The sequence below is a fragment of the Myotis brandtii genome, unplaced genomic scaffold (genome assembly GCF_000412655.1).
Source record: "Myotis brandtii unplaced genomic scaffold, ASM41265v1 scaffold546, whole genome shotgun sequence".
Taxonomy (NCBI): Eukaryota; Metazoa; Chordata; class Mammalia; order Chiroptera; family Vespertilionidae; genus Myotis; species Myotis brandtii.
Window position 1 is genome coordinate 4,159,921 of NW_005370016.1, and position 10,364 is coordinate 4,170,284.

The window sequence follows — 10,364 nt, forward strand, 5'->3', positions numbered from 1 at the left end:
GTTTAATAACATGCTATTTAGCCACCATGTGTTTGAATGTTTTTGAGCGTTTTTACTGTTTTAATTTTAGTCTGGAAGATCTATTCAGTCAAGTCAACAGGGTGTTAAAGTCTCCTCCTATTACTGCATTCCTGTCGATATCTCCCTCAAAGTCCTCCAGAAGTTTTTTATGTATTTATTTTTTATATATGTGCTCCTATATTGGGTACATATATGTTTACCAGGGTTATTACCTTTTGTTGAATTGATCCCTTTAGTATTACGTAATCATCTCTGTCAGGGCCGGCCTGACAGGGTTGAGCCGGGTTGAGGCAGGGAGGTGGGAATTTGAGAAAAGAAAGAAAGACAGGAAAGCGGGGTCGGGAGGACCCCAGTTCTCTCGATGAACTGAAGCAACTTTATTAGCCACACAATCCCCCCGAGTGCACAAATTTTTGTGCACCGGGCCTCTAGTAGTTTAATAACATGCTATTTAGCCACCATGTGTTTGAATGTTTTTGAGCGTTTTTACTGTTTTAATTTTAGTCTGGAAGATCTATTCAGTCAAGTCAACAGGGTGTTAAAGTCTCCTCCTATTACTGCATTCCTGTCGATATCTCCCTCAAAGTCCTCCAGAAGTTTTTTATGTATTTATTTTTTATATATGTGCTCCTATATTGGGTACATATATGTTTACCAGGGTTATTACCTTTTGTTGAATTGATCCCTTTAGTATTATGTAATCATCTGTACTGTCTCTTGTGATGGCCTTTATTTTGAAGTTTATTTTGCCCGATATGAGTATTGCTACCCCAGTTTCTTTTTACTTTTCCATTTGCATGGAAAATTTTTTTCCATCTTTTCACTTTCATCCTGTGTGGGTCTTTTGTTCTGAGGTGGGTCTCTTGTAGACATCATATAATTGGGTCATGTTTTTGTATCCATTCATCTCCTTATGTCTTTTGATTGGAGCATTTAATTCATATACATTAAAGGTTATTATTGATAGGTACTTATTTATTGCCATTTTAATGCTGTATGCCTAGGTTTTTCTCTCTATTTCTTCTCCTCATCACAGCAGTCCCTTTAGCATTTTTTGCAGTGCTGGTTTGGTGGTAATAAACTCCTTTCACCTTTTTTGTTTGTTTGTTTGTTTGGGAAACTCTATTTTATCATCAATTTTGCATGGTAGCCTTGCTGGATATAGTAATCTTTGTTTCAGATCCTTGTTTTTTATTGCCTTGAATATTTCATGCCATTCACTTCTGTCCTGTAGAGTTTCTGATTGGAAATCAGCTGACAGCATTATGGGAGCTCCTTTGTAGGTAGCAAATTGTTTTTCTCTTGTTTCCTTTAAGATTCTCTCTTTGTCTTTAATTTTTGGCACTTTAATTATGATGTGTCTAAGCATGGGCCTGTTTGGATTCTTCTTGCTTGGGACTCTCTGTAGCTCCTGAACTTGTGTGACTTTTTTATTCACCAGGTTAGGCAAGTTTTCTGCCATTATTTCTTCGAACACATTCATTACCCCTTTCTCCCTTTCTGCCTTTTCTCGCACACCTATTATGTGAATATTGTTACCTTTTATGTTGTCCCATAGCTCTCTTAAGCAGTTATCCTGTTTTTTAATTTTTGGTTCTCTTATTGAGTGATTTTTTTTCTGCCCTGTCTTCTAATTCATTGATCCAATCCTTGGCTTCCCCTAATCTGCTGTGTATTCTTTCCTTCCACTCTTTTCTTTATTAGTGCAATGTCTTTCTTTATAATTACTATATCTTTTATCATGGAGTTGAGCATCTTTGCCATCATTATTCTGAACTCTATGATAAATTTTTTATTTCCATTTCATTTAGCCCTTCTTCTGGAGAATTCTCTTGTTCTTTCATTTGGGACTCTTTTTTTTTTGTCTTCCCATTTTGGCTGCCTGTTTGAGTTTGTGTCTGCTTATTAGGTAGATCTGCTCCGAGCCAAAATCTCTGGTGCAGGTCAATGTCAGACTCTTTGTGACTGGCTCTGAGTACTCTGTTTGGAGTTATCAGCAATCCACAGCTTGTGGCTCCCTCTGCTGGGACTGGGTGCCTTTGGAAAGGACCAAGATATGCACCAGGGTCCACTTTTCTTAGCCCATTATGCAGATTACACAAGGCAAATACTAAAAGCCTCCAGAGACCTGCCTCTGCCTGCAGTCCCATTGATCCTCAGTTTTGATTAGCCTCAGGCTATCGACCACAGAGTGAGGTGAGAGTTCTTCCAACAATGTGGGACAACTGCCTTACCCCTAGTCGAAAACTGCCTGGGTAGCTAAGGTTCATAGGAGAAAGATGTCCTCTGCAGTGTGAGGGAATGACTCAGCACAGGAAACCAGAGAGGCTGCCTTCTGTGGTCCAATCCCAGAGCCCCCAAACCTGGCTTTTGCCGACACAGCTTCAGTCCATTCTACCCTCCCTCTGCAGGAGCCCAACATGAGTGGCTGCACATGAAATTTTGTGCATTGGCCCTTCAGGAGGGTGCCTGCATTTCCAGCCATCTCTCACTCACAGAGAGCAACTGTGCTGCTTTTCGCAGCCAAATGTTATGTGGGCATTTTTCTCAGTTCTGATGCTCTAGGCTGGATAGCCCAGCTTGGGATTTAGACCCCAGAGTTCTTAATGGGAACCCCCCATAGTTGAATTATTCCTCCACAACTTCAGCTGCTATCTGTGGGAGTCTGGCCAGCCTTCTCACACTTCTGCACTGCCTACCAGTCTCCATGACACTCCGACCATTGTTATCAGGGTTTTCTCCAGCTAGTCTTCAGTAGATCTTTCTAAGTAGTTTTTGTCCCAAGGAGATCCCGGGAAAGGATCTGCGGTGTTTATCTAAGGCAGTGGTTCTCAACCTTCCTAATGCCGCGACCCTTTAATACAGTTCCTCATGTTGTGGTGACCCCCAACCATAAAATTATTTTCGTTGCTACTTCATAACTGTAATTTTGCTACTGTTATGAATCGTAATGTAAATATCTGATATGCAGGATGTATTTTCATTGTTACAAATTGAACATAATTAAAGCATAGTGATTAATCACAAAAACAATATGTAATTATATATGTATTTTCCGATGGTCTTAGGCGACCCCTGTGAAAGGGTCGAAGAAGGAATGACACGGAGACAGCCTTCAGTTGATCAGCCGCCTAGTCAGGACCTCAGGACCTCTACTCCAGCCAAAGTTCTGGTCGGAGTTCTGGTTAGGAACTGATCAGGATCTGATGTTTATTGTCTTGTTACCTTGTTACATATACCAGCCGATTTTAATCCTGTCAATTTCTATTACAAAGGTTAGGGCGTTTCTTATCTCCATTCCAGGGAGTAAAGATTATGTAGCTTAACTACCCGCCTGGCACTTAATTAAGGGGTTGTATCCCCTCCCTAACCTCGGGGAAAAATCCCCACCTGGGGAAACAACCTTTCTCGGAGAGGTGACCTTGGTTAAAACACATGGCACTAAGGAGAGCAAACATATTAAGAACAATATGCTATATATGCCAGGTCCCTTGAAACATATGCTGTGCAGATGTTTCTTCCCTGCAGCGACTGTGTCAAGCAGCAAGGATGGACCGGCTTCCAGCAAATTCCCCCTTTTTTGTTTTTTAAATGATAGCGTGTGTAAATCTCAACTTTCACTCTATCATATTCTAGTCTATTCATTCCCATTTTCCCTCCTTTTGCTTCTCTGTTCTACATTGTGGGCAATTTCTTTAGACCTGCTCTCCAGTTTACTAATTCACACCTCAGCTTCAATAAGCCATTTAACCTTTCAATTGATTCTTTAATTTAAATTATATAAATTTCCATTGCTAAGAACTCTACCTGGGTCTTTTACACATAGGAGCGGTCATTTTTGAAAGCACCTTGCTCCTTGTGTTTTTTGAAGTTATTTATTTAAGGATATTATGCATCTATTCAGAATTTTACCTGTTAATGCCAACTCCTGATGACTTTTTGCATCTGGTGTTCTTGTTTGTAGGTTCTGCTGGTTTTCACTCAAGGTGACTTATTTTTTGTGCATCATAAAATTTGATATTATGAATTCATCTTTGGGAATATTTTCAATCCTGGAATAAGATGGGTTTTCCGGGAAATATCTATTTCTGCCTCTATCAAACAATTGGGATGCAATATATCTGATATCATTTGGTTTTATAATTCTCAGTGTGTATCTTCTCGATCATACAATGTCTATCCCAAACCCTGAAGGGCTGATAACACAACACCATGAATATTTAGAGGAAACTTTTTAAATCCTCCACCCAAAGCCAAACCAGGAAAAATAATACTTCTTGTTAACTGCCTGTGGAATTATTTTGTTGATTTGTCCTTTCATTAAACGTGTAGCCCTTCCTATATCCTGGCTTCATACAGAAATGATTTCCGTCTCACTCCTAGTTTACTACAACGTCCAGTGGGTCTTGCCCAATTTTCACACATACTAATTCGGGGGCCTCTGGGATCCACATATGAGTCTATTGGATCTAGTGCAGTGGTCGGCAAACTAATTAGTCAACAGAGTCAAATATCAACAGTACAATGATTGAAGTTTCTTTTGAGAGCCAAATTTTTTAAACTTTAACTATATAGGTAGGTACATTATTATTAACTTAATTAGGGTACTCCTAAGCTGGCCTTTGCTAAAAGCGTCCTCAATCTGACTGAGGTACGTTCACTGAGGTCGACCCCTTCCAACTCTCCCATCCACACTCGTCTTGTATATTTGTTTCGTCGATCTTTTGTCACCCGTGTGCGATTTGTGGAAGCGACTAGCACTAACCACTGCACATGAGACTGCTGACTGACTGGTTCACTCAACTCCTGCATGAATCAAGCACACCTCCCCCACACCGCATCTCCTGTCGCCCAACTGACCAACACCCCCCACTTCTTCTAACGCCACTTCTTCAAAATAGACTCGCCCAGGCTGAAAACCGACTTCTGCGCATGGGTCATGAAGTTTCAATCGCACTGTACATTCGCGCCCGCACGTGATATTTTGTGGAAGAGCCACACTCAGGGGGCCAAAGAGCCTCTTTGGCTCGCGAGCCGCGGTTTGCCGACCACTGATCTAGTGGGTCCAGTGCCAGCTTCCCTAACTGCCTCATGCTCCCATTTCCCCAAGAAATGGGCAAATTCACGTGCAGATAAGTCGGGCTGTGAGCACCTTTCTATACGACAACACAGGTTTCTCCTAAGAAGCATTAAAACACTGGCTAGAAGCTTGAATTCTGGCATCAGACAGACCTGAGTTTAAAATTTGGTTCTATTGCTTGATCACTGGATCTAACTTTGAAAGGGTTACACAATTCATTTATATATCTCCACATGTGTAAAATGACGATAATAATGAAACCCACAAAATGAGGTAGGAGGGTTTGCTATAAGAATGGGATGAAATTACCCATATAAACTACATAACACTGTGCCTCAGAGAGACAAAACATGCAACTTAGTTACTACCTAAATTTATTTCTCACTGTAATACATGAAATTGTACCTTAGCAATTCCTTTCCTGAGGTTAGCTATTGCCCTTTCTGGGAAAGTTTTATTTATTATTACAATAGTTTTAGCTGTTTTAATTGCAAAATAAATGAATGGTATTGTGATATACAGAGATTATTAAAATGAGAACTTTTAAATATTTTTATTGAGTTTCAGAAAGAGAGGAAAGGAGAGGGAGAGGGGGAGAGAGAGAGAGAGAAACATGATGTCAAAGTGGAACATCAATTGCCAGCAACCCTGGCATGTGCTCTGACCAGGAATCTAACTGGCAACTTTTCTGTACATGGGATGACACTCAACCAACTGAGCCATACTGGCCAGGGCTAAAATGAGAATTTAAATCATGCATTTAAAAAAAGTTAGATCATATCATACATACTGTTTTATAATTTATTCTCTTAACCCATCAATATTTCATGAACACCATGTTATATTAAAAATACCTTATATCAACTTCTATAATAATATTTTAATGTATTAATTATAATCCTTTTTAAAAATTGTTTAATGATTTTTAAAGTGAGAGGAAGGGAGAGAGAGAGAGATATCAATGTGAGAGAGAAACATCAATCCTATGCCTGCTGTACACACCCCAACTGGGGATCAAACCCACAACCTAAGTATGGGCCCTGACTGGGAATAGAACCCACAACCCTCTGGTGTATGGGATGATGATCCAACCAACTGAGTCACTCACCCAGGGCTAACCATCCTTTATATATCAGTTTTAAGTCAAAACCAATGCAAGGTAAAAATCATATGCTAGATGACAGGGTTATCTCACTTAAAAAGCAATGGTTGTGTGTTTTGGTTTATTTCTCTTACAGGATCAGCAGGCAATAACAAAATCCTCCTTTCCCCACCGTCACATGACTGACTCCTCCTTATTTATATTTCAACTCAAATATCATCTCCCCAAAAATATCTTTCCTGGCCACCTTACCTAATACAGCACTGTTGCCCCAACCATCAGTAACTCACATTGATTATCACTTTATCCTATTTTAATTCTTCTTAATCACCATTATCTGATAAAAATATATATGCTATATATAAATAATATATATATTCTTATTTATTGCCCATCTCCCATTGCTGTAAACACAAATACACATCAATGCCACTAAAGAAAGCACCTTTTCTATCTTCTGCATCGCTGTTTTCTTATAGCTTAGAAAAAACACAGCAACATCACGGGAATTCAGTAACTATTTACTGAGTGTTATGGACAAGTTGTACTCCTTCAAAATTCCTATGTTGCAATCTTAACTCCCAGTACTTTAGAATGTGACTGTATTTGGTGACAGGGTCATGAAAGAGCTAATTAAGTTAAACCACGACCATTGGGGTGGGCCCTAATCCAATCTGGCTGGTGTCCATATCACAAGAGATTAGGACATACTTGGAGAGAACACTAGGGTTGTGCCCACAGAGGAAAAGTAATGTGAGAACACTGTGAGAAGGTAGCCATCTGCAAACCAAGGAGGGAGGCCTCAGGAGAAAACAATCCTACCAATACCTTGATCTTGGACTTCTAGTTCCCAGAACTGTGAGAAAATAGATTTCCATTGTTTGAGACACCCATTCTGTGGTATTTTGTTATGGCAGCTTTAGCAAACTAATACACTAGTAGAGAACTATAATTCAGAAATAGAGGAAAGTTGGCCAAGCTGTATGGACTTCCTTGGAGAAAAACTCTAGAAAAGCATTTGAACGTAGATAATGTCAGCCCATAAGAAAATGAACTAAATTGTTCTAAAAGGGAGGGAACGGATGCTTTGACCTTTATATCTGGATACAAAGGTGGCCCAACAACGTGTTCCAGACCCTTTGCTGACTCCAAGGCTGGGAAAGAGACAGATGTTATGGGTTCTAGATACGTAAGCCCAGAACCTGCTCAAACACAGTGGCCCTCAAGTGGAGGGTCTTCAAATGGAAACTGTGTTGGTTGGTGCCTGTGTGGACAGAGCACTCCCTTTTGGACCTGAGAGCCTTTTGCATATACTCCTGAATGGGTTGGCCTATAGCAGTGGTTCTCAACCTTCCTAATGCCGTGACCCTTTAATACAGTTCCTCATGTTGTGGTGACCCCCAACCATAAAATTATTTTCGTTGCTACTTCATAACTGTAATTTTGCTACTGTTATGAATCGTAATGTAAATATCTGATATGTAGGATGTATTTTCATTGTTACAAATTGAACATAATTAAAGCATAGTGATTAAGCACAAAACAATATGTAATTATATATTCAATATGTGTTTTCTGATGGTCTTAGGCGACCCCTGTGAAAGGGTCATTCGACCCCCAAAGGGGTCGCGACCCACAGGTTGAGAACCGCTGATCTAAGGCATCCCTTGAGATAAACTTTAACTGTGCAGGTGTTGGGACATTCAAGTAGTTGCTAGTGAAGAGTCTGCTCTACGCAAGCAGGACCAGAGTGGCAGGCTTTAGGACCAACAAAGACCAGAGGCTTTAATTTAAATTTTAAGCGTATGCAAAATAATTCAATTAACTGCCGGAGGAATCATACCACATAAAACATATGCAGTTGCAAATCACACAGCATTTTATTACTCACACAATTCCTGGTGCTGTGGGTACAGGCTTAAGTGGGATCCCAGTGGTGCTGTCCTCAGGGGTCCAGCAGCTAGGCTGGTCTGGTCCGGATGCAGGGGGCTGGCATTCCTCACCATAGAGCTCAGTCATGTCTCCATGGGGAGGTACTAGCCATTCTTCCGTTGTCTGGCAGACAGAGGAGCGTGGAGCGGTGTCGCTTGCTGGACTGACAAGAGGACGTGCCTTTGTGGCTGTCTCGACAGGCAAGCACCAGGCTGGTTGGGACCCCCACTTTTAAAGCCTGTACCCCAATTGCAATAGTCCAGGTGGCTATCTATGAATTACATCAATGCACACATGTTTATGTCAAACAGGGTGAGGGGCTACATGTAGTTATCTAGGGAGAGTACATCACTCACTCAAGTGTTTATTTTGACAAGTCACTCTGAATTATTTACTGAAGTTCAAATCCTTATCTATGAGGGATACACGCTTCAGAGCAGTGGGGAATGTCTTCTTAATATCACGCTTTAAGTTTCAAGGAAAGTTAGCTCAAACATTTCAAACATTTTTAAACATTTCTATATATTACTACAACAACTTGTCTTATGAAAATTTTTCTTACCTTAATGTTTTAGATAATATCATAGATATCTATAAAAATGTGTGTGAAATAAAGATGTTTATAAATAACATTTAAAAAATACTAAAAATCTAAATTAATTTTAAGGATAGAATGGATACAGTGTGTAGGGTGTCTGACCAAAGTGAAATAACTTGTTTTCTTCTACTTAGAAAATATTTCAGTAATAAAGCAGGATTAAAAGAGTTGCTTGAGTAAGCTAGTAGGCTTAGAGAAATACATTTATTTCATGAAAGAAAGGAGAGTGAATCCTATAGATTCCAAGGGAACAACAGAGATGAGTCAACCTTAGTATGCAGAGAGGGAGTCATGGTCAAAGTCTCATGCAAAGACAGGGTTGGCAGTGATATGAAAAATTCAAGTAAGGGGAATGTGAGGCTTAAAAGGAGGGATAATTATGTTGAATCAGAGAGTCAGGTCAGGAGGAGGTTGCAGAAGACCTTAGATAAATGTAAGAGTAGAAGCAGAGAGTAGATTGGAGAGAGATTGGAAGCTATTTAACAGAAAATCTGATAAGTCGAGGACTGTCTTCATTGCCAATGCAGCGTTAAAAATGCCATCAATGCGATTTACTGAGGAGGAATGCACCACTGGAATGAGAACTTTAAGAAGAAAAATAGTGGAAGAAAGAGGATCAGTTTTGTCTTCATCAAATCAGTAATGAGAGAGCCCCAGATACCCTTAGTTAAATCAATAGGGGGAGTTCAGAGGTGGATAAAGTTCTGGGTGAATTCATCAAATTGAGAGCAATAGGGTTTCACAAAATTGCAGTATTCTTATAACTCCAGTCAAATGTTATAACTCTTCTGATCCTTAAATATTGTTCAAAACATACATGATGATGAAATGATTTCAAATAACTGAATAATTTCACAACTATTTTGAGTGACAGCATAACAAAACATATTGATTATGGGTATTACTTTTAACTTTTTTTCTCACTAGGAAATGGGTCCTGAAAATGAATTTGTATTACATTGGGGATAAATATAGTTCCACAGTACTACTGAAAAGATTATAAACTATACATTCAGAAGGATTTATCATGGAAAGAATGAAACAGAATTGGACTGAGCCACACTGATAGCATCACTCACACCAACTCACAACAAGGACATGTGTTTGCATTTTTTCAGTGTGCAAGGCACTAAAATGAACAGCCTCTGCCAAGTGGCTTCCAGAACATTTTCCATGTCCAGGAAGGAAAATCGAATGCTTACTTACAAGAACATTATTTTGTTACACATATGAATTCTGTTAGGGCTCCTGGAATCAACATTGAAGTATTAGAGATGTGTGCATTTTCCCCCAGGTGGTACAGTTTTATTTCAGTCTTGCATGGCCCAGGTGTTTCTCTTGCACTCACACATAAAGGGTCAATGAACTCAGGCATATATTAGAGTGGAAATAAGTTTTAAGTTATTGCCTTGAATCACTTTTCAAATATTTCAAAATATTTTCTATTAAAAAGAATGTAAAATATGATTTTTAATATTTTTGCATTTTATACCCATGTGGATATTTATGGCAAATTTAATCAGATTTATATTAAGTCATATATATACACACACACACACACACACACACACACACACATACATATATGTATATACACACACACATATATATATATATATACACACACACAT

The 10,364-nt window shown here is 39.3% G+C and overlaps 1 long non-coding RNA gene across 1 annotated transcript in view; it reads right to left on the reverse strand.

The window, feature by feature from the left end:
* LOC106728144 overlaps positions 1-8,209 on the reverse strand; it is a 13,655-nt gene extending 5,446 nt beyond the window's left edge. Inside the window, exons 1-2 of the long non-coding RNA XR_001364402.1 lie at positions 8,097-8,209; positions 5,779-5,784 (exon numbers count right to left, since the gene is read on the reverse strand). This is a non-coding gene — a long non-coding RNA (uncharacterized LOC106728144). The remainder of the gene's footprint in view (positions 1-5,778; positions 5,785-8,096) is intronic.
* Between the last annotated feature and the right edge of the window lie 2,155 nt (positions 8,210-10,364).